Source organism: Phocoena phocoena, chromosome 14 (genome assembly GCF_963924675.1).
Source record: "Phocoena phocoena chromosome 14, mPhoPho1.1, whole genome shotgun sequence".
Classification (NCBI taxonomy): Eukaryota; Metazoa; Chordata; class Mammalia; order Artiodactyla; family Phocoenidae; genus Phocoena; species Phocoena phocoena.
This window is the reverse complement of record NC_089232.1, coordinates 47,242,918-47,263,444: the sequence shown is the minus strand read 5'-3', so window position 1 is coordinate 47,263,444 and position 20,527 is coordinate 47,242,918.

Here is a 20,527-nt window from a genome sequence, read left to right as displayed (position 1 = left end):
CTGGAGTGATATGTTTACAAGCCAAGGAACACCAAGGATTGTCTATACTCAGTAGGAACTAGGAGAGAAGCTTGGGACATATGCTCTCTCAGAGCTTCTAGGAGGAACCTACCCTTTCAACACTTTGATTTTGGACGTTTGGACTCCAGAACTATAAGGGAATAAACATCTTTTGTTTTAATCCACTAAGTTTGTGGTAATTTGTTACAGCAGCCCTATGAAACTAATACAGTGTAGTAAATAGTATTAGTGAACACAATTTTTTGACTCTATCTGTAGGCATGCACACTTTGCCATGTGACTTCTCACTAAATTGGCACTGTATTTCCCTGCCTCTTGACTTTGGTCTTGGCCATTTGACTTGTTGCGCTAATGGAATGAGACAGATGTGATAGTGAATCAGTTCTAGGCCTAGGCCCTCAGAAACCTTATATGTTTCTACTTGTTCTTTTACACTTTAGCCACGTTCAAAGAAAGAAGGTGCTTGGGAGAATAGGCCTGGGAGAATGATGAATAGAATTGCTCCACCTAAGCCCAGCCTAAGTCAGCTGGCTCCTAGCCAACATGCAGACTGTCAGCAATAAGTAATTGCTGTTTTAAGTCACTACATTTCAATATGGTTTTTACACAGTAAATGTTACCAATATAATGAGGGGTATCTCTCTTTGCAATAACAAAATATTTGCTAAGGACTATTAAAAGTTAATAATTTGTATTTAATGTCCTATTAAAAGGAGTTTTTAATTGAGCAGCAGCAGAATGCCAAAAGCATGTAATGTAATCTCTTCTCCACATTGGCAGGCCTTGGGTATAGTACCATGTTATCCAACTGGATTTTGATGTTTAATCATATCATTATAAGTGCTTATATCAAGGACATGAGGATATCTCATGTCCAAAAAAATCCATATCTGATCATATAAGTCTCTCACTCCACACATCCTCAGTTCATTAAGATAAATAGGTAAATTCCAAGCTCCCTAATAAGGTGTACAAGGCCCCCATGGTCTAACCCTGCTTATTTACCTCTAGCAGACACATTCGTGCCTCACATCACATCCCCTTAGCCCATCTCTGATTTCATCTGCAGCTACTGTGGAGAGTTTATGCCCACAGTTTATGTCTCCAATTGATCTCTTGATGACAACATGCCATATCAAGTGTACGCTGCAAAGCCTTAACTTGCCTTCCAGCCCAATGATTCACCTCCTGGGGTAGAAAGTGGTGCCAGGCTGGGAGAGTTCCCAGGTGAACCCTGAAAATATGGAGGAATTAATACCTTAGGACAACCTCAATTGATAGGAGTTGAGTGCCTGTAAGTAAATATTCCAGCCTTCTTTCCTTTAGGAGGACAACTCTAGGAACTATTATTTATTTTTCTCAGGAGGTGTGGTGAAATTGAGCCCCCATTATACAAAGGAGTGGCCTTGATAATTATTCTTATATTAGCCGTTTCTTCTTAATTGAATTACCCTTCCTGTTCTTTCAATCTTGCTTCCTGGGATCACCTTCCAAATAAAATACCTACATCAATACTTACATCACTGGCTCAGGCTCTGCTTCAGGGGGAATCCAAAGACTCCTCCACCCCAATCAACTCTCTTACTTTTTCTCTTCTTTCATTTCCCTTCACTCATTTTTCATCACTTGAGCTAAATTACTTAAAGTTCCAAATAAATTCTCTCGCTCACATATGCTACTTTGCACATACTACTCACATGACTGCTTGGAACAGTCTCCCCCAAGACCTCTTCTTCTACCCATATCTTAACTTAATTCAGATTTTCTTGCTCTTAAAGCTTTAGCTTAGGCACCAACTCTTATACGATATTCCTCCAAAGAAAACAGATGCTCTTTCTCAAGCACTACCACATAAGAATTCCTATATCATTAGACTGATAACCTTGAATAACAAGAAAATACTTACTTGCCTTATTATTTTACTCTCTACTAGCTTGCATACCTTTTAGTATTGTAATAAAGGATAGGAAATTTTGCTCTCAAGTGCACCAAGAGGTAAGAACATAAGAACACCATGTTAGGAGGTATTTGCTATCCTCCCCTGTTGAACAACATTCACAGATATTTACCAGCACTGTCCTCAGATACTACATTTGTTACTCAAAACCATCTTTACTGACAGCTTTGCTTTTATCTTCATTTGCTATGAAGGTCTCTAAGCATAAAATTGTGTTTCTGTATCAAACCCAGCAACACTGAAAAAATGCATTATTATTTAATCCATCTGTTCATTAATTCAACAAGCAATTAAGTTCATTTGTATGTCAGGCACTGCAGTAAGCACTGGCAATACACAGTTAAATAAGACACTGCCCATGCCCTTTAGAACTCAGTAATGAGATTCAGGCTATGAAATGAGCCCAAGTATATAGACACACACATGTTCTTCATAAGAGGAAGGGAGAGCTTTTCACTCTAGACATAAATACAATAAAGCATAATAATGATGGTTGAGGTATATTGACAACTTACTCCTTTCTAAGTACACAGACAAGTGGAGTATCTCAAATGCTAACAACAACGCTTTGATCTAAATACAATCATTATCTGTACTGTAATAAATAGAAATCTGTAGCAAAGACAAACGAAGCAATGTGTGCAAAGTAAAGCAAAAAATAAGAGTGAGAATTCTAACTCAGGTTGTCCGAATCTGTATTTCATATAATTGTAAACTACATTACAGATGTCTAGATAATTATATAAGAAATTACCAGAGTGTTCAGGTGAATGAGAAGAGAAGGCAGTAGTTACTTGGAAAAAGTTTTTAGTTGTTGATAATTGATATTTTGTCCATAATTAACCACAAAAGCTAAGCTGGCACAGTTATTTTTTGCTTTTAAAGTGGATATTTTCAGAATAGAAGTCACAAATCTTACCAAAGTAACTATTTTACTTGAGTCTATTCACACATGCAACCTAAAATTTTAAAAACAGGGTTTTATCTCAGAAGTGTATTTTTTAAACTCACAAATGCCATTGCATGACAATACAGAAATGCCATATATTTCCAAAGAAAATTCATTGTTTTGTCAGAGGCCATTCATCTGATATTTTTGATTTACAGCCCTAGTGGATGCTGGGGTGCACAGCCAGGTTTCCCCTATTTTCCTTGGCTTTAGGCAAAGAGAGGCCACCATGCTCAAGAGCATGCCTCGTTCTTAGGATCAGTCCACATGCAAAGACACAAAGGCCAGACCTTCTTGCCTCAATCTGTTGCATCTCTGAAGGGTTATCCTTCATCCCAAGTTCTCTGCAGCACTGGTTGGGGTCTTTGGTGTGACTGGATCATAGATCAAGTTTTCCCTCTGCCTAGTTTTGCTTCTTCCATGCCCCCACAGAAAACACTCCCCCACAAAATTTCTTCATGTAAATCTCTGCATCAGCGTCTGAAATTTGTCTTTACCCTACCTACAAACTAAAAGTTAGTCTGTTACCCTTTCATGGGTGCTAGCAGAGAAACAAGACTCCTGATTTAGAGACAAATTAAATCATTATTCATAGCAAAGCAAGCAGCATGAGAATAAAACTTGAATTAGCTCTCCCCTGACCCCAAGCCCAAATGAGACAGGCTGGGACCTGGCACCCTTTGCTGCAGTGCTGCAATGCTTGCACCTGGACACCTCTCCTCAAGGAATAAAATACAAAGACACTGTATGGGACTAAAAATAACTGCATGCATGAGTAATTGGGACAAATTCTGGACAAAAGATACAAAGAGACCAAAAGGCCCAACTGCCACTTTTGAAGAGCTTGGAGCAAATGCAGGGGGTGGGGAGCAAAAGCAGGGTACTGCGCATGCTCCCTGCACACACCACCACCTAAAGGGTGGGCAAAACACCTAAACCGCCCCTCTGGCCCAACCCCTGGACACACCCCTACCCTCAACCATAGAAGGAACCAGCTCGCCCTGGCTCAGGGAGCGAGCAAGCAAGGGAACCTGTTGTCTGTTCTTGCTCCCCGCTGCTGCAGCAGGGGCCCCAATAAAGCCTTGCCTTACGTTCTTGTCCGGCCTCTGATCAATTTCTATTAAGAAGGCCAAGAACCCTGGTTGGTAACACAACAGTGGCAAAATTAAGGTCCCAGATGGATACCTGCACACACCGTGCATTCTCTTACAGAAGAGAAACAGGAGCTTAGGGAATCTGGTATTTTATAATCAACAGTGAAGAAGCCTGCTCTTTTTCATGGAGGGAGACAGCCTGGCTGTTTTGAAATGTCTTGTTTAAAGAGTGGTCAGGGGGCTTCCCTGGTGGCGCAGTGGTTGAGAGTCCGCCTGCCAATACAGGGGACACGGGTTCGTGCCAAGTCCGGGAAGATCCCACATGCCGTGGAGCGGCTGGGCCCGTGAGCCATGGCCGCTGAGCCTGCGCGTCCGGAGCCTGCGCTCCGCAACGGGAGAGGCCCGCCTACCGCAAAAAAAAAAAAAAAAAAAAAAAAAGAGTGGTCAGGGCCTTATGTTCCAGGCACACTAGGTAAAACCGTGCAGGATTGCACAGGGTTCGCCCAATACTTTGTACCAGAATTTGCTTCCCAGGGCCACCAGTCTATCAAAACAATACACCCTGTAAAATGGACACCGCACGTAACTAGTTTCTCAGCTATTCTCATCATCCTCTGACATATAGCTTGTATAAAAAATCAGTGGTCTCAATATTTCTTTAAAAACTAAAATTGTACTATAAATTGATAAGGAGTGCCTTAACCGTCACGTCATGCTTCACTTCTAGAAGCAAAACTTTATATATATATAAATAGTTTTTCTTTTTCTTTTAATTTACCTCAACGACCTGGATGCCGGAGGCCCACGGTTCCGGAGTCGTCCTCAGGAGTCTCGCACACGCCACATATCAAGAAAACCTCAATCCTCCTGGATGCCTGACCCCCACAAGACTCCGAGTCACAGTGAGGTAGGGCCTCTCCCAGGAGCACGGTCAGGTGGCTGGAAACTGGATCAGGCGCAGAAATGGCGCTGGCGCGGAAGCACCACAGCACGCTCGGAAGCGCCACAGCCGGAGTCTGACGCGCCACAGCCGGAGTCTGACGCGCCACAGCCGGCGTCTGACAGTACGGGCAGCGAGCTGCTCATGCGCGGGCCGCGAACTGCTCATGCGCAGGCCGCGAACTGCACAGGCGCCGGCCGCAAATCTCTCTCCTTCCAGAACCGATGCCCCGAAGCTCCCGGGGCAGCTACGTCAAGCGCTGAGGCAGAGCTGTGGAGCCCCAATCCCAGTCAGCCAACATCCAAGGTCCGGAAACCTGATTCCTTTCTGACTTGCCCATCCTCCAGGTCAGTTTTTAAATATATAACATTGTTAAAGTTTCCCTGGGAAAAAGCATTACCACACATTGTACTTCAAAAATGGTAAAAAAAAAAAAAAAAAAAAAAATTAATAACTTTGAAGTTACTTTATATCTTCTCAACACTGAGGTATTTGCCTAAAAGCTTCGGATAAATTAATGAAATTTTAAATCTTAAGTCTTGCTAAGGCATTTACACTTATTTCAAGAATTTTATTCTGTGAAGAAGGGGAGGAAAAACGTGTGAGCTTTGTTTTTGTCTGGAAATGTGAATTTCTATTTCTCATATCAAAACCAAAAAATGGAGACGTGTCTTGGATAATGCGTAGATACTACCGCTGTAAACAATTTAAAAATTTCCTTGAATTTTTCTATGTATTTCCTTGAAAATATGTGGGTCTCAAATTCTTTAAAAATATTTTGGGGAGATAATTATTTTTATATATAAGGAGTTTTTTTCCCCCCGAGTGTAAGGAGGAAACTTTGTGATATAAAGGAGTATAAAAATTAAGAGGAAACATGTAGAAGATGAGCAGTAAGATTCCTCAGTGACATGGAAAGGGTTCATGGAAAATATACTTTGATTTGAAAGAAAGAACAAAGGTTAGAATGGAGGCGATGGTTAGCTGCATTATACATACTCTCACATTTATTATCAAGTTTATTTTCTTTTTTAATCTAAATAGTCAGATCAGGTACTCAATATGTCCTTGCAGGGAAAAAAAGGCACCATACTTTTATGCATTAATTTCACCAAAATTCAATATTATAAACTGTTATTTGAGTTGGGAAAGGACTTGAAATTTTTAATGAGTTAGGATTGAGACCAGGTTTCAAGCTACTGTATTACTCTGAATTTGTGATATAAAAGTTCAGGATCATGTTTAGGTATAGCCAGAATAAAATGAGGCCTGAGTGCTTTGACCAAATTCTTGCTATGAATCATAGAATGTCCCTGTAACAGAAGGTTGAGTGAAACTTTTTTTGGTTGGTTACCAGAAATGGCTATCAGGGACCAGAGCTGGAATCAAAGAGACTCTGATATTTGATGGCGACGTGACAACAATTGGGTCCAAAACCCTTTATAAAGCTCCCTCACAAATGGAAGCTACATAACTTCCACAATCAAATTGCACTCATTTCTCAGTAACTTTGAGGAGAGTTTTGGAGCTCTTTATTTTAACTGCCTATCCCACTGGGAAACATCTCCAAGCACCTGCTCCAGAGCCGAGAATAGGGACAGTGTTCCCCTTCTCCTTGAATGACACCACTCCAGTATGAGAGTATTGGATGGATATGGTAGCCTTCTCAGCTTGCTTCTCTGAATACAGAACTTTTGTCCTATAAATGAGTTGAGGCAAATGAAATAAAGGCCAGAAAAATCTCAGCCTAGAGTAGATCCTCTGCTCTATGGAAAGGATGGGTTGAGGAAGGGAGCCCCTAAGTTCTTGGCAACACTCACCAGGAATTTAGCCTCTGCCATTTGTCACTGGGGGATGGAGAAGAGAAATTCTGATAGCCTGCTTCTGATGTTGAAATACCGTATCTTTTGACTGAGAGGTGAGGGGACAGGGAAACCATTTTTTATTGGTCATACTGCCTAGATTGGCACTTCTGTTTGTTTGTTTGTTTTTGCAATCAAGCTCTGTTACTTTAGTAGAGCTAAACAAGCATATCAATGGCCAGGGCATGAAAGTGAAAAGTGAGGCCAGCTCCTAGGCTTCAGATGAACCTAGAAATTTGTTGGTGAGGGGAACTTGGGTCAGAGGGACCAGGCATGGTGGGGGCTGTGCTTACTGTCTAGGGAGAGGAGAGTGGGGGAGTGAGGGAACAAGTCATGACCAAGTGCCACAGATTCTCACCAAAATTTAGTAAATTTTTAAAAAATAAATGTTTCTTAATTTTATCTATGTCCTTAGAATAATTTTCAGAGAGTTTGAATGGTTATCTTTTTTCTGCTTTTTACCGGTTGTCACCTGTGTTTCCTTGGGACTAGGTCTGCTGAACTACTCAAGCTGCCATCCCAGACATCTAAATTTGATAAGAGCATTCTTAATACAGTCACTGGAGCAGATTCCAAATTTTTAGGGATATTTGAGATATCAAGTTTACCAACCCATGAGAACTGAGCCCATGAACTCAAAGCAGTTATCTTATAGGTTCTCAAAACTTCAAAAAGGATTCTTACTCAGCCCAACAAACAATTTTTTTGTGAGTCAATCTTGGACATTGCCAAATATATATTTGTTTGGCCTAAACTTGTTATGGACCTTATCCTGCCCTACATACTAATTTACTTTAATAAATTATGGTCTATAAAATTTATGAATTTAATCTAAAATATCGACCAAACAAAAATCATGTGTGTGCTACATTACAAATTATTTGGGGACTGGAGAACATAGAACTTCTGCATTAGTCTTTGTCCTACCCCTATGATCTGAGTGATTTTGCATGGTTATTCTTTCAAGTTATATCCTTATCTGGAACTTGAGATTTTGCTAGATGATCTTCAAGTCAGTTGGAACTTTAACACTCTTCAATTCTGTAGGATAATAGACTGACATCCAAGTAGAAATGTTAAGGAGAGAGTTGGAGATAAGGGATTAGAAGCTTACTGAGAGTTCAGAAGTAGAGATTTATATTAAAGACTGATAATTATTGATTTTGTATTTAAAAAAAAGAAACAAGAATAGGTTTGCTTCCTGTAGAAGGAAAAATGAAAGAAGACAATCCCCAGAAAGAAAGACAGACACAAGTACAATGAAAATCAGGACATTTTAATGTCTTTGAACTTAAAGATACAGAATTTCAAGAAGGAAAAGTGATCAATAATGTCAAGAGACAAAAATATCCACAACATATTTGGAAAAAAGGACTTTTGAGCTAATAATTTTGTAAAGCATATAACAGTTTTGAAGAGTGGGAAGGAAAGTAGTAAGTTTGTAGGAAATAAAAGAAAAACTAAATAAGGATGAAATTAAAAATTTGAGTATAAAAGAAAGAGGAGTGGTAAGACCATTTTGTAGCTTTGATTACACACATATTTGCAGGCAACTAGTAACTGCACCACTTGTAATAAGTTTAATAAACTTTTCCCTGAATTGTAAATGGAATACTTCTATTTTTCCTGAATTAACCTCTTTTGTATGTTAAACCTACTATTTATATAATTCTTGGATTTGGTGTATAATTTATTTTTACTATGATCACGTTTTCATAGATAAATAGTATTCTATTATACCTCCTTTATCCTCTGATTTTTAGACAGCATCTTATTTTTGTTTTATGTAATTAGATCACATTATATATAAATGTTATATTTGAATGACTATATAGTATAAAAATAATCTGGACATTGATTTGATTAAATTTTCCTCAATAGAAACAGGATATCAAAAACAATATCATGATTTTAAAAGAATATGCTACAGTCTATACAGTTTAATTTTGAAAGTTATTCAAATGTATGTAACTTTTATCATTTTTTTCTCAATCTTCCATTCCTCACTTTGGAATTTACCACACCCATCTGCTGGTAGGCTGTAACACTCCTACAATTTTCCTCAGCCTTCTTCTTGGCAAGATTTCCTCTAAATGTAAGTATTGATAAAAGATTCCAAATTACTTTTCTGATTTTTCTTCTTTCCTGGTGAAGCAACATCTTACTGATTTTGAGAACTTGTTCCATTTCAAGTAACTTATCGAGAAGAAAGTATATTCTTTCATGGCTATAATCTTTATATCTTTTTTAACCTGGAGAAGAAATTTTGTAGGAAAGATGCAAAATCAGCCTTTAAGCATCCGAAGGGCTATCAGATGGACAGGAATATGTTTTTTTCAAATGGTAGAACTTGAACAAAGCGGTGGAAGTTGCAATATCTTGGCTCAGCATAGGGAGCTTTATTACAGTGGAACTGATAACCTCCAGAGTGATGCTGAGAGATCAAGCATTCTTGGAAAGAAACCCCTGGACTAGGCAAGAGGCTATATCAAAACTATAAAATTTGCAGTCAAAAGGCATTTTAGAAATTATCTCATCTAACTTTTTACATTTACAAATGAGGTTAAGTGAAATGCCCATGATCATTCAACGTAATGAGACCTAAGCTAGCTGATTGTTGTATTCACCTGCAGTGTTTTCTGTGCCTGTTTGTGCACAGTCGGGGCATGGTTGCTGGTTAACTGCAATTTACTGACTCTTCCCAAGACTACAGAATTGGAATTTCTTTTGATGGGCATGGAAATGTGATTCTTGATAATCCACTAAGTTTGGGAACCATTGATATTGCCAGGGACACCAGGTTCCCAGTCATGTCTGCTTTTAACAGTTTGACGTTGGTTAAGTCCTTTCCACATAAAATCTATGACGTTTTTCTTTAAAACGGTATTTCTCTATTCAGTGAAATATGTGATCTACTCAATGTTATTTTAAATCGGATCAACTTAGGTTGTCCACTTAGGTTGCATTCAACTTTAATTAGAAACTGTTCTGTGAAATATAGAAATTAACAAGAAATTATCTAATATGAGACTAAACAAATATGAGGGCAGCAAACCATTCTGAAAATAAATAAATAAATAAATAAAATTAGATCCAAACATATTCTAATCTAAGAGCTGTTAACAGACACAGGGAAATAGATTACTGATTTATGTGGGGTTTTTTTGCCAGTTCCTACAATTTCTCTTGATCTTTAATAAATAGCTGCTGGTTTCTGCTATTTTCTAAGATTTGTTTTTTTTTATTATAATCAACTCTTGAGTATCCTTTACCAATAGTACCTGCATGACTATAAAGCCATGAACTTTTCAGGAGAGGGATTCTAGTTTATGAGAGTCCTGCTTGAGAGGTCATGCTAGAAGTTGGATAAAATATAGCAGAATTGGTTTGACAGTGCTGAATTCAGAGGAAGTCTGATGAACTACATTCTAGACTTGCAGTTCCTCTATATTAAATTAAATATGTTTCATTCAATTATTTGATGAGCATTTCATAATGCAGCTTTTAACAAAACGTCATTTGATATCACTAAGTCTTTCCTGTATGTTTTTCTCTTAAAGCTGTATCTTACTCATTTGTTTATGTTCAGCTAGTTTATTTATCTATGTGTAAATGCTTACACAAATATCTTACTTCTTGTGTAACCTTAAAAATATAGATAGTTTCTTTAATCTTCACTTTCCTCATATATAAAATGATTGAGGAGGACCTTCAAGATGGTGGAGGAATAAGATGTGGAGATCACCTTTCTCCTCACAAATACATCAAAAATACATCTACATGTGGTACATCTCCTACAGAAAACCTACTGAATGCTGGCAGAAGACCTCAGACTTCCCAAAAGGCAAGAAACTCCACCTGTACCTGAGTAAGGCAAAAGAAAAAACAGAGACAAAAGAATAGGGATGGGACCTTCACCTCTGGGAGAGAGCTGTGAAGGGGGAAAAGTTTCCACACACTAAGGAGGCCCTTCACTGGTAGAAATAGGGGGTTGGTGGGGGGGAAGCTTTGGAGCCATGGAGGAGAGTGCAGCAACAGGGGTGCAGAGGGCAAAGCGGAGAGATCCCCACACAGAGGATCAGTGCCGACCAGCACTCGGCAGCCTGAGAGGCTTGTCTGCTCACCAGCCGGGGTGGGTGGGGGCTGGGAGCTGAGGCTCTGGCTTCAGAGGTCAGATCCCAGGGAGAGCACTGGGGTTGGCTGCGTGAACACAGCCTCAAGGCGGCTAGTGCGCCACAGCTAACTGGGCGGGGATCCAGGAAAAAGTCTGGAACTGCCTGAGAGTCAAGAGACTGTTGTTTCGGGGTGCACAAGGAGAGGGGATTATAAATCAGTGGAGCAGGATAGAAAGCCCAGAGATAAACCCACCCACATATGGTCACCTTATCTTTGATAAAAGAGGCAAGAATATACAATGGAGAAAAGACAGCCTCTTCAATAAGTGGTGCTGGGAAAACTGGACAGCTACATGGAAAGGAATGAAATTAGAACACTCCCTAACACCATACACAAAAATAAACTCAAAATGGATTAGAGATCTAAATGTAAGGCCAGATACTATAAAACTCTTAGAGGAAAACATAGGCAGAACACTCTTTGACTTAAATCACAGCAAGATCCTTTTTGACCCACCTCCTAGAGAAAGGGAAATAAAAACAAAAATAAACAAATGAGACCTAATGGAACTTAAAAGCTTTTGCACAGCAAAGGAAACCATAAACAAGACGAAAAGGCAGCGTTCACAGTGGGATAAAATATTTTCAAATGAAGCAACTGACAAAGGATTAATCTCTAAAATATACAAGCAGCTCATGCACCTCAATATCAAAAAAAACAACCCTATCCAAAAATGGGCAGAAGACCTAAATAGACATTTCTCCAAAGAAGATACACAGATTGCCAACAAACACATGAAAGGATGCTCAGCATCACTAATCCTTAGAGAAATGCAAATCAGAACTACAGTGAGGAATCACCACACCGGTCAGAATGGCCATCATCAAAAAATCTACAAACAATAAATACTAGAGAGGGTGTGGAGAATAGGGAACCCTCTTGCACTGTGGGAATGTAAATTGATACAGCCACTATGGAGAACAGTATGGAGGTTCCTTAAAAAACTCAAAATAGATCTGCCATACAACCCAGCAATCCCATACCCTGAGAAAACCATAATTCAAAAAGAATCATGTACCACAGTGTTCCTTGCAGCACTGTTTACAATACCCAGAATATGGAAGTAACCTAATTGTCCCATTGACAGATGAATGGATAAAGAAGATATGGTACATATATACAATGGAGTATTACTCATCCATAAAAAGAAACGAAATTGAGTTATTTGTAGTCAAGTGGATGGACCTAGAGTCTGTCATACAGAGTGAAGTAAGTCAGAGAGAGAAAAGGAAATACTGTATGCTAACACATTTATATGGAATTTTAAAAAAATGTTCTGAAGAACGTAGGGGCAGGACTGGAGTAAAGATGCAAATGTAGAGAATGGACTTGAGGACACAGGGAGGGGGAGGGGTAAGCTGGGACGAAGTGAGAGAGTGGCATGGACATATATGCCCTACGAAATGTAAAATAGCTAGTGCGAAGCAGCTGCAAAGCAGGTAGATCAACTTGGTGCTTTGTGACCACCTAGAGGGGTGGGATAGGGAGGGTGGGAGGGAGACACAAGAGGGAGGGGATATGGGAATATATGTATACATATAGCTGATTCACTTTGTTAAAAAGCAGAAACTAACACAATATTTTAAAGCGATTATACTCCAATAAAGATGTTAAAAAAAAAAGATTGAATTTTACTTCTTGTCTAGGGAAGCTTCATCCTCTCTAGTAAGGCATTCCCTTGAAATAACTTGCTCAAGCAGAGATATCAGCTTACAGTTATAACTCAGTCATTACTAAGTGCCTCAGTCAGTAATACAAAAATAGAACATTCTCCCAAGATTTCTAGAATAGAAAGTCTTAAATTCACAGTGTTTCAATGCCATTCATTTATGTCTTCCTAACTGTTTAGTCATACCTACCTACCATGTGTATTATCTGTTTTTAACAATTTAGAGTTTTAGGACTATGATATATACAATGACCTTCTCTCCATCTAGATACATTTAACCAGTCTTCTGGTCCAGATAGAACTGCTGTCATATATTCCTATTAATTTCAGATTTTCTAGATTCTCCTTAATTCTCTGGTCCAGAAACTTTCATTGGTGTTAATATTTTTGAGTACATTTTAAGCATATGTCTAACTTTGTATATTACTGCCCCACCCCACAAGCTTTAACTGATTGTCCATTTTTATAACATGTCAAAGAGAGCCATTTATACATTCTATGCCACCTGTCAGTCAGTCCTTATGAAGCTGCAAATGGTGTAGAAAATGTCATTGTTCATCAGGTAAGTTAAAAAAGCAGTGTTAAAACTTTCATCAGGGGCTTCCCTGGTGGCGCAGTGGTTGAGTCCGCCTGCCAATGCAGGGGACACGGGTTCGTGCCCTGGTCCGGGAAGATCCCACATGCCGCGGAGCGGCTGGGCCCGTGAGCCATGGCCACTGAGCCTGCGTGTCCGGACCCTGTGCTCCGCAACGGGAGAGGCCACAACAGTGAGAGGCCCACGTACCACAAAAAAAAACAAAACTTTCATCAGATTTTTTTAGAACAACAATAACCAACAGACAATTTGGATAACACACATGCATGTATGTTTGATATATTTTTAGTTATTTTACTTAAGAAGAGCAATAATTTTTCTGTTGTCAGTGTATAGGTGAAGCTATCAAAAATGTTAGAAATAAGAGAAATATGAGTATTCTCTGTAATTTAAAGTATAAAATCAACTGAAAATAAAAAGGACATATGCATATTGCCTTAAGAAACATAATAACCCCAATGGCAACTTAAGTCTATTAAGTTATTCAAATATAGAAATAAGTCAGGGAGGGAAATAACCCATCATCATTTAGCATCAGTGAATGGACTGACTAAAAAGTATATTGTTAGTGACCTCAGCTAATGTACTGGGAGTGATATGACCCTTTGACAAAGACTCCATTTTATAAGATGGTTGTGAAAAAGCCTGATTCTGAAAAGTAGTCTTTTTCTAAATAGGTATGTATACAGTGAAACTAGTCTGATTATTTTGAAAACTGTCTCCCATTTTTGGTGATAATTTTTTTTTTGCGGTACACGGGCCTCTCACTGTTGTGGACTCTCCCGTTGCGGAGCACAGGCTCCGGATGCGCAGGCTCAGCAGCCATGGCTCATGGGCCTAGCTGTTCCACGCCATGTGGGATCCTACCAGACCGGGGCACAAACCCGTGTTCCCTGCATTGGCAGGCGGACTCTCAACCACTGCACCACCAGGGAAACTGGGTGATAATTCTTATAGCAAACTAACACTAATATTGAGAATACAGGATTGTCATGTGGGTGTTATATTTTGAATATTATGAGATATATGCATAACCTTTAATAGTTTGGCTTTACGAACTAATACATTATTCTTATGATCTTGGTAAATAGGAGTTTTCCCTTGAGAGACAAATCTGTTGTCATTTTATTAACAAAAATCAAGCTTCTGAGTATGTAAGACTGACATGGGAAATAATAAACTCCCCTGGATCTATGAGACATCTTAGGAGATCCTTTGATATTCTTTCCCCCAGAAATGAAAATGTAACTGTAAATGCCTGATTCAGACTTTTAATTTCCAAATTTGTTTATCAAGATAAGTGCTTTCAAATTCACAAGTACTTTGATTCAAGATATAGCATAATATGTATTGTTTGCTCTTGTCCATCCATACCCATGAGGGCAGTGACCTTCCTGTACAAAATTGCATTCTTCATAGCATTCAGCGTGAGTCCTAAGCATGTTTGCTGTGTGTATTTTAATTACACATATATTTTAAGCTATACAAGATATTGTTATTTTTCTGCAAAAAGTATTTTAATTTGTAGGGGTCATTCTGTCCTCCATCTTATAGCTAGAATTTGGGATATTTTTCCTTATGCTTAATGTATATGTTTAGTACTTCCTTAAATGCAGGTCTGGTTATGATAAATCCCATTAGTTTATGTGTGTGCGTGTGTGTGTGTGTAAAATATCTTTCTTTTATTGTCACTTCTGAAGAAAATTTGACTGGATAAAGACTTTTAGCCAGTCCCTCATCCACCTCCAAAATTTGAAGGTATTCCATTGTCTTCCAAGACAGAAGACAGTGTTTCATTGTTGCATTGAGAGATTAGCAATCAGTCTTACTAAGTTACTGAAGGTAGTATGTACTTTCTCCTTTTGTTTGAAATATGGTACTCTTAAGATTTTCTTTTTGTGTCTTTTTTCAAGCACATTTACACTTTTGCATGTAGTTATGATTTTCTTTGTATTTGTAGCAATTCTTGAATATATGGTTGGATATCTTTCATCAGTTTTGGAAAATTACCAGCTATGATCTCTTCCAATATTTCTTCTGTTACCATCCTTTCCAATTTACACTTGCTACTCCACTTAAAGATAATATAGAACAATTAGCTCAATTACCCTTCTTTATTACATAAATTCTCTCTTCTTCATCTATTTTTCTTTTTGCTTTCTAGGTTTTATCTTCTGATCTTAGAGGATAAAACCTAGACTAATGGAACACATAGACTAATGGAACAGAACTGAGAGCCCAGAAATAAATTAATATTTGACAAGGGAGTCAAGAATACTCAATGTGGAAAGGATAGCCTCTTCAATAACAGTTGTTAGAAAACCTGTTTAATCACTTGCAGAAGAATTAAATTGGACTCCTATCTTACACCACTCACAAAAATTAACTCAAAATTGATTATAGACTTAAACATAAGACCATGAAAGTCCTGGAAGAAAACAAAAAGGAGCTCCTTGACATTGGTCTTGGTAATGAGTTTTTGGATATGATACCAAAAACACAGCAAAAAAAGCAAAAATAATTAAGTGGGACTACATCAAACATAAAATCTTCTGTATAGCAAAAGATACAATCAACAAAATGAAAAAACAACCTACAGAATGGGAGAAAATATGTGACAACCATTTATCTGATAAGGGGTTAATATCAAAAAAAATCTCAATAGCAAACAGAAACATTCAGATTAAAAAATGGGCAGAAGACCTAAATAGACATTTTTCCAAAGAAGAAATACAAATAACCAACAGGTACATGAAAAGATGCTCAACACTACTAATTATCAGGAAGTTGAAAATCAGAACCACTATGAAATACCACCTCACATCTGTTAGAATGGCTATTAAAAAGACAAGAGATAATAAATGCTGGTGAGGATGTGGAAAAAAGGGGGCCGTTGTGCACTATTGCTGGGAGTGTGAATTGGTATAGCTACCTTGGAAAACAGTATGGAGTTTCCTCAAAAAATTAGAAATAGAGCTAGGATATGATTTAGTCATCCCACTTCTGGGTATATATCCAAATAAAATGAAATCAGGATCTCAAAGGGATATCTGCACTCCAAAGGTTATTGTAGCATTGTTCACAATAGCCAAGATATGGAAACAACCTAAGAGTTCATCTATGGATGAATGGAAAAAGACACTATATATATATATATGTATATGAATATGACATGTAATATTATTTTGCCATGAGAAAGAAGGGAATCCTGACATTTGTGACAACATGGATAGACCTTGAGGACATTATACTAAGTGAAATAAATCAGATAGTGAAAGATAAACACTTTGTGATCTTATATGCAGAATTTATAAAAGCCTCACTCATAGAAACAGTGTAGAATGGAGGTTGCCAGGGCCTGGGGATAGGGGAAATGGAAGATATGGGTTAAAGTCTACAAACTTCCAGTAACAAGATGAGTAAGTTCTGGGGATCTAACATACAGCACGGTGACTATAGTTTATAATACCATACTATATAGTTGAAAGTTGTTACAAGAATAAAGCTTAAATGTTCTCACCACAAAAAAATAGTAATTATGTGGGGTAATAAAGGTGTTAATTGATCCTACTATGGTAATCATTTTGTACTATATAAGTATATTAAAGCATCACCTTGTACACCTTAAGCTTTCACAGTGTTATATGTCAATTATATCTCAATAAAACTGGAAAAAAGAACGGGGCTTTTGTCCCTTGGATAACAATTCTATTTCTGATTCACCCTCATATCTAGGGTATAATATTTTGTGATTCTAGATGAAAGCCTAGGGGACTTACCTGCTCCTTTTCTCACCTTGGTAGGCTCCAAACTCCAGTGTCTGTCTCCCAGCCTGTGAGTCTCTCAGAATGTTCAGTTTCTCAGTCTCTCAAGAATCTCTTCTAGAATTGACATACATCTCTAAAGGAATAATAACTCCTCAAATTTCTCTCACTTCTTTGGAATTATTTGTTCTCTCTAGAACTTCCCCCAAATAATTCTGCAGCACTTTCATAGCTCTGATAATTTCAAATAGATTAAAATTTTTTTAAAGATCTTCTGGTTACTGTTATCAGAAAATTTGGTCTGAACGTTATATTTCTAGATCAGGGAGTGTTTTAAATTCATCTCAAGTCAAACAACTTAGACAAGTCCAAATAAATAGCAAAACAATATATTTTTGTTAATTCTTGTTTTATAAATGATATCACCAATGTATAAAGCAAAAAAGGTGTCTTTTCCAAATAACTTACTTATATCAAGACCAATATCAGAAACTGGGTATTTTTCTTTATATCCCAGTGTGTGTGTGTTGTTGTTTTTTTTTATCTCTATATCATGCTGTCCTCTTTAAAACACTCGAATCTCCTCTTCCAGGAGTACCCAAGTTAAACCTTTCTCATTCTTGTTATTGCTACCTTACCAAAAGACCACCAGTAGCACTTTTTTGTTTGCACTTTATTATATGTTAATATTCTCATGAAATCAAAAGAGCATTGTCAATGCCAGCAATGTTGTAATAAAACTGTTATAGTGTTACATTGCTCAGTGGTGCCAGTGCTTTTAGAAAGAATTTTTGGAATATCTATAAAAATGAAACAGTTATACATCTCTAGATGTGCCCTTGGCCCTCCAGAGATAATCTTTGTAACCTATCCATCAATTCCCAGTTTCTTGTCTCAGGATTATATAGAAATTTTGGAAATTTACAAAATGGTGAGAAATCCTAAGCATTGACATATATGTAATGAAAATTTCTGAGAGGAGGAAATTTACAGACCTTGTAATGTAAGAATTAAGCAAAAGTGCATCTAATGGAAGAATCGATGATGTGTTTACCAAGTACTCTTAGGCATCAAGATGTAAAATTACACTCAAATACATTCACATAAAATGGGTGGTGTGTTGTAAAGTTGTGGACATCATGGAAATGTAATTTGGGTGCTACTATACAGGAAGGCTCAAGAAAGTCAGACCCAGAAGGGTGGGAGCCAGAGGCCAGAGTTACCTCTGTAATTCTGAGAAGCTATATGGTGTTTGGGGGTCTCTCTCTCTCTCTCCTCCTCTCCCCCCCTCCCTCTCCCTCTCCCTCTCCCTCTCCCTCTCTCTCACCTCTCCTTTCTAATCTGAGTCTTCTCTTTTCTGCTCACCTCTCACCCAGTCAGCTCCTTCTACTTACTTGTACTTTTTGCTTTCCCATATATTTCTCTTCCTTGTGAATTTGGAATGCCTTTACAAAAGCTCAAGTCCAAACTCCACATTATCATTCTGCTTGAATGCTTAAGAAAGACCAATTGCAGTCTCATCATTCAGTTCAAATTTTCAAGGGAAGGAAACTGATTGGTTCTCAACTAGGGAAATAATGTTCTGATCCTAAATTAGGTGTTATCTTTGGTCCATCAGTCTTGACTGAGGAATGGCAAACATTGGGAAATTAGGAAAATATTATTATGGCTATGTGCTAGAGGTTATGGGCCCTTTTGTCTGCACCAGATGAGGTTAACTTTTAGGATGAATGAGATACGGATGTCATATCAGCTCTCTGATGATGGATTCTAGGCCAAGCTAACGGGTCTGTCTGGTTTTGCCTTCAGCAAGTAGGTCAGGTTCTCAGAGTGTTGGCCCCTGGGCTTAGTATGTCAGAGAATGCTTTCATGCTTGAACAGCTGAGGTGTTTTGTTTTGAATTTAATACGTATACCTGGGCATGCACTTCTCGATTCTACACAAGCCCTATAAGCCAGCCAATTGCTGTTATTGACCTGACACTAAGAGGAGTTGAAATTTACAGCCCCAAGGTTAGAGAATTTGAGTAAAAGTCTATAATATGTATGAATTTGCCAAGATTATTGTTATAAAGTTGTTGAAATACTTGGCCTATGGAGTAGTTCCTTATAACTAGGCAGGAAGGATCCGTTCCCTTAACATTTAATGTGAACTGGATGTTATGATGGACAGTTTTAATATACTATCTGATAATCACAGAAACTCTGTAAGATATTTATTATTATCTGAATTTGGGGATTAGGAATAGCAGTTCTGGGCTTGAGTCCAAGTTCTCCTGCTTACCATCTATGTTTCCTTGGAAAGATATTTAAACTCCATTAGTCTCAATTTCCTCCTTTGTAAAATGGTGGTGATAGTACCTATAATATAGGTTTAATGTCAAAATTAAATGATAAAAGTATTTAAAATTACTTACATATAATAGATACTTAAGCATTCCCTTGTCTTTGGCTTTGTGTTTTAGACAATACAAATTTAATTATTTAATGAATCATTTATCATCATCTCTACTCTTGAGCTGTGTGGTTACTACTTAAGTTGGGAAGATAATTCTGTAATTTTTTTATGCTTCTATATACTCGGGGACCAGTGATATAAATTAGAGTACTAATTGTGTTAATCTACTTGTTATATTAAAGAAGCTATTTAGTCAGAGAAGTAGTATTGAAGTCACTTAAAATCATTTGGGTAAGGGGGTTGTGATTCTATAGCATCATTTTTTCAGTGTTTTACTCTTCATAAAGGTCAGCCCTGTTGTCTCTAAATTTATCTTTAGTCTAACTGTGTTAAAATTGTCACTCCCTAACTGAATTATTGCAGTGTTGTAGGTCCAGGATAATCCATGTACATTTAGATTATTTAAAACGTCTCTTGTCAAATCATTCTGTTGGAGCAGGAAACATACAACTCATTCTCATATCATGACATGAGTAAATATGATTACTAGAAGCTATGTGTCCTAGTAGATGGTTTATTTTCTTCAGTGTGCTTCATTTTCTCTGGGAAGTTCATTCCAACTTATCTTTGCATGGGAAACAGGTTCTTGCTTCAAGCTGTCCTACTGCCTTCAGATCTTATTCCCTCCTAATGACCTTTTATAAAGAATTTATTCACTTGTGTGTTTGACTTGGAGACCTGAGAGATTTGATTTGGGGGGGGGGAAACATGATTTTCTTAGTCTGGAGCTTTAAGTACTTGGGGCATATCAGGAGAAAAACTCTTGAGGGAACCATGGTCAGATGGATTTTAAAGGTTTACATTTTAATCTGAAGATTATGGGAGGACACTGGAGGACTTTGAGTAGGTTAGTGAGCTGATTTTTTGAATATTCCATATTTCCTAAGTGCCTCCCACATAGATTTTTGTTTGTTTTTTGAAAAGGTTTCCTGACCACAATGTAAAAGATAGGGTAGAGCAAAAATTGGAGCTATTTCTGTAACTCTAGTGGGCCTTGACTAAGGCCTGAAATAAAACTGCGACAGAGAGAATACCAGTGAACG